Source organism: Geospiza fortis, unplaced genomic scaffold, assembly GCF_000277835.1.
Source record: "Geospiza fortis unplaced genomic scaffold, GeoFor_1.0 scaffold24, whole genome shotgun sequence".
NCBI classification, from domain to species: Eukaryota; Metazoa; Chordata; class Aves; order Passeriformes; family Thraupidae; genus Geospiza; species Geospiza fortis.
Window position 1 is genome coordinate 1111051 of NW_005054432.1, and position 4393 is coordinate 1115443.

A 4393-nucleotide genomic window follows, 5' to 3' on the forward strand; every position below is an offset into this window, starting at 1 on the left:
GTTTGTATGTACCCAGCATTACCTGATGAACCCACCAGCCTGCAGCTCCTCATCTGCCTGTGATTTCCTGAGGATTGCCGGAGGACTGACACAGGCACAGGCTGGAATCCTTGCTGCAGGTTGACTGAACCCAGTTTTGGGGTTCTCAGCACAGGAAGGATGTGCTGGAGCCAGGCCAGAGGAGGCACCAAGGTGGTCAGAGGGATGGAGCAGCTCTGCTGGGAGGAAAGGCTGAGAGAATTTTTAGCCTGGAGAAGAGAAGGCTTTGGGGTGACCTAATTGTGGCCTTTCAGTGCCTGAAGGGAGCTCAAAGGAAAGATGGAGAGAGACTATTTACAAGGGTCTGGAGTGACAGGACAAGGGTGAATGGCTTCAAACTGACAGAAAGCAGGTTTAGATAAGAAATTAGGGAAAAAATTATTTGTGGTGAGGGTGGCAAGGCATTGGAACAGATTTCTCAGAGAAGTTGAGGATGTCCCGCCCCTAGAAGAGTTTAAAGAAAGGTTGGATGGATCTCTGAGAAACCTGGTCCTCTGACAGGTGTTCCTGCCCAGGTACGGGGCTGGAATAGATGATCTGTAAGGTTCCTTTCAAAGCATTCTATGGCTCTATAATTCTGTGATTCTATGATTAACTAATCCTAGAGGAAGGGCTGGTCTGTTCATTGCAAAACCAATAGAAGTGGTTTCAAATCTTCTATTTTCTCCTGGCTAGGAAAGGCCAACAAATGCCACTACAGACACATAGGCAAAAGGGGCTGGAGAACAGCAATGAATTCAGGGAAACACAGCTGTTGAATCTACAGAGTTCCACCATGTATGCACAAACAGCAGTCATTGCAATGAACATGAACTAGGTATTCAGGGAAATATGGATTCTCTGGAAGGAGGACATATGTAGGGGGATACAGTATGGGTAAATGAAGGTGGTATAGAATGTAATCTTATCCCCTAAAGAGTTGCAGCTGAACCAATTACTAAAGATTAGGAGCAGGCCTGATGTTAACAGGCCACACCTGTAGCCAACAAGAAGAGTGTTATAAAAGAGTGGATTGGTGGGAACTGGAGTCAGTTGGCTGCTGTGAGGACAAGGAGGGGTCAGTGCCTGGAGGAGCTGCCTACGAGAAGCATCAAGGAGGTATGAAACTCTAGTAATATGGAACCTTTGCAATATAACGACAATAGAACTCTTGCACTATAATGATGACAGACATAGATGGGAGAAGGTCCATGATAGGCTTGGAGGGTCTGAGAGGGTCATTTTATTTTTTGTGGCTAGGCAGAATTAGGTCTGATATGCTCAGAGATCTCTGCTAGGCATGAGAACTGTCTGCTGACAGCAAGAGCACAGAAAATCTGCCAGTGCCAAGAAGTCATGCACAAATGAGGGACAAGAGGGCTGGAGGGCAAGTGGTGCTCCTTAACAGTTCACATACCTTGGCTGCTTAATTTAAGCCTGGCCAGTGTCCCACAGAGTGCGTGTTTCCTGGGCAAAGCACACGTGTCCTCAGCTCCCAAGGCCCTTTCCCCATGCCAATCCTCGCTATTTCTCTGGAGACCTCTCATGCTGTGTGCCATACACAGGTCTGTAGGGTGGACCATCAAAGGTGTAGCCATGTTGTGCAACTCAGCACTAGGACATGGAGACAGGTTAGGACTGTGCAGGGCCATCAGGGAATTTTGGCAGGCTGTGGCCAACCTGGTGACACCCTTTGGCTACCAGTTATGTCCATGTGGCTGAGGGAGGGAGGGCTTCAACCTGAATCATTCCCAAGCCTCAGTTTTGCTGCAGAAAGAACCAAACTGTGTGAATTGTAGATACCCTGAATGCAAACAAATATAAAAGTGTTGAGGGTTACTCAGTGACTTGGGGTGGAGTTTCTATGCAGTGTGTCCTCTGCCACCAGCACAGACAGCCTGTGCTATTCCCATCTCCTGAAGCACCTCATCCAGACACTACTGACCTGCTTTGCTCTGACACCCAGTACCCAGTGCAGGTCTCAGTGACTGCTCCTGCAGCTGCTTAGCTCAGCCAGAGCTGAAAATCAGGCCCCAGCCTTTTGCCACCTTTCTTTGAAAAGAAACAAGGTCTTTATGCCTGTGATGCACATTATATCACAAATCTCTCTAAAATGTTCACCATCGTATTTGAGAGCAGTCCCTTGCTGCCTATCAAAAAAAAAAATCCTCCAGGGAAGGCACTTCTCAAATACTGTTGGCAATAACCTTAGACTTTAGAGAGTGCAAATGTAAAAGAAGTGGAAATAGAAAGCCACTCATGTGGGGAAAAAAACACTTTAGAGAAAAATGAATACAGCAAACCCGAGGAACTTGCACTCTTTTAAAGAAATCTCTCTGTACATTATTACCTAACTACTTTGCCTCCCAAGTTTGCTCTCATCTCCAACACAAGAGGTGAATGACTATCATTATTTACCCCAGCATATTAAAATAAAATGTAGCTTACTCAATAACAGTTATTTCTCTTTAAATGTATCTTTGGTAAAAATATACAGCAAATACTTCCTTATTGATGTTTTGAGCTACAAGGATATTTAAAGAGAGTGCTGAAGTATCAGAAGGAGCTAAAAGATCATGACAGCCAACTAATAGCTGTTCACCCCTCCATTGTATGTACATGCCCACAGGACATCTACCTGTCTTAGTTCTGCTTCACTTTTCAGCCAAAATGTAATAGCAGTCTTATTTTAATCTGGTTAAGGAAATGATGCTTTGTGACCTAGAAAAGGCTTTGGAGGGGCTGCTTTTTCATTTTGCTTGCAGCGTGGAGGGAAAGCCATTATCAGAGGAAGGGGCTGTGTGACCAGTGACTCTGCCAGCTGCAGTTTCCTTTTGTTGGAAAAACACATTGGGAAAATTGACTGGTTTGGACAGAATTTGTAGATCTATTTAACAGATAGCTAAGGTATGAGAAACTTTGTGTGTTGTGAAAAGCACAAAGGCTGCAGCTACATGGCTCAGCCCTACAGCTGTTCAGTGAGGTCTGTGAACAGAAAACAATGGCTGAGTGTCCAGCAAAACAGGAGCTGGGCATGAGCATATGCAGACCAGTCACCTTTAATTCTTGCATAAACTCAGTCTCTCCAACACTGTAATTCTGTTGTTTCCTCTGGCAAAAGACCTAAATCTTGCCCAACTGGCAGAAAAATTAGGCATTATTTGACAAAAAATAAACAAATTTGTGTGAGACACGATTCAACAATATAAGATCCTAGATAAGAGGTTTAGGTACATACTGTACAGTACTTCATAGTTTCAAAATTGAATACAGGGGATCATTTAATTAAAACCTATTCAACTGAAAATCCTATTTATCTGAAACAAATGTTTGTCCTATCTATAATATCAACAAACTATTCACATGAGCAAGTAGCAATAAACAACAGAAAGATGCACAATGAATGTCAATTAACACAATTTGCTATCAAATAAACTTGCAGTTTATGTGTACAGCTTTAGCACTGTCCTGTGTATCCATTATAAAGGTCAATTAACCTCAATTGTAGCTAGTCAGCTTGTTCTAAAACAAAATCAACATAAGATACCTTTCAATTTTTTTTAAATCAGCATCTCAGCAATTCGGTTGCCTGGCATGGAAGAACTTCTAAATTGCTAAAAGTCTTTGCAAAAAAGTTTTATGTTAGAAAATGTCAAAAAAAAAAAGAAAAGAAAGAGAGAATGAGATTGGCTGAGATTGTCAAGGTATCACAGGGTGGCTGCATAAGGCTTTTAAAAATATTCATTATTCAGCACATAATCATGGATTCAAAACAACAAAGAGCTTTGGTATGTGTGTGCCTCAAAGGATGAAAATCTTCCTAAGTAAAGCTTTCGATGCATAGACTAATCCAAGACTACACTAACAAATCTCTTGAAATGGAAATCCTTGCTGCAAATGGCCTGTGTGCTTTAAACACTATGAAAAGGGTTCTTTCCCCCCCCAGCCCCTCCCCTTTGGCTGCAGAATGTCAGCATTTATGGTAAAAGTCAATCAGGTGCTCACTTGTTCCGCTTAATCAGGAAGAAGTGGTACCACGTGAGCACTGGGAGCTCTCATCTGGAATTGCACAAGCATCACTAACTCAAAGGGCCATCAATGCTGTAGAAAGCAAAGGCAAGTGGTTAGAAGGCTGACATATTGGTCTGTAAGAGAGGCAATAAATATTTGAAAATCACACTTGGAAATACAGATGAATCAAAAAAAAAAATACATACAACAACAACAAAAAAAAAAATCCAATCCCTGAAGAACACAAACCTGAAAAACAAAAAACAATACACACAAAAATAAACCCCAAACCAAACCCCAAAAAACTGATATGGATTATTGATCACTCTGCAGGACATTCTCCAGTGGCTGGGCCCGCCCCCCG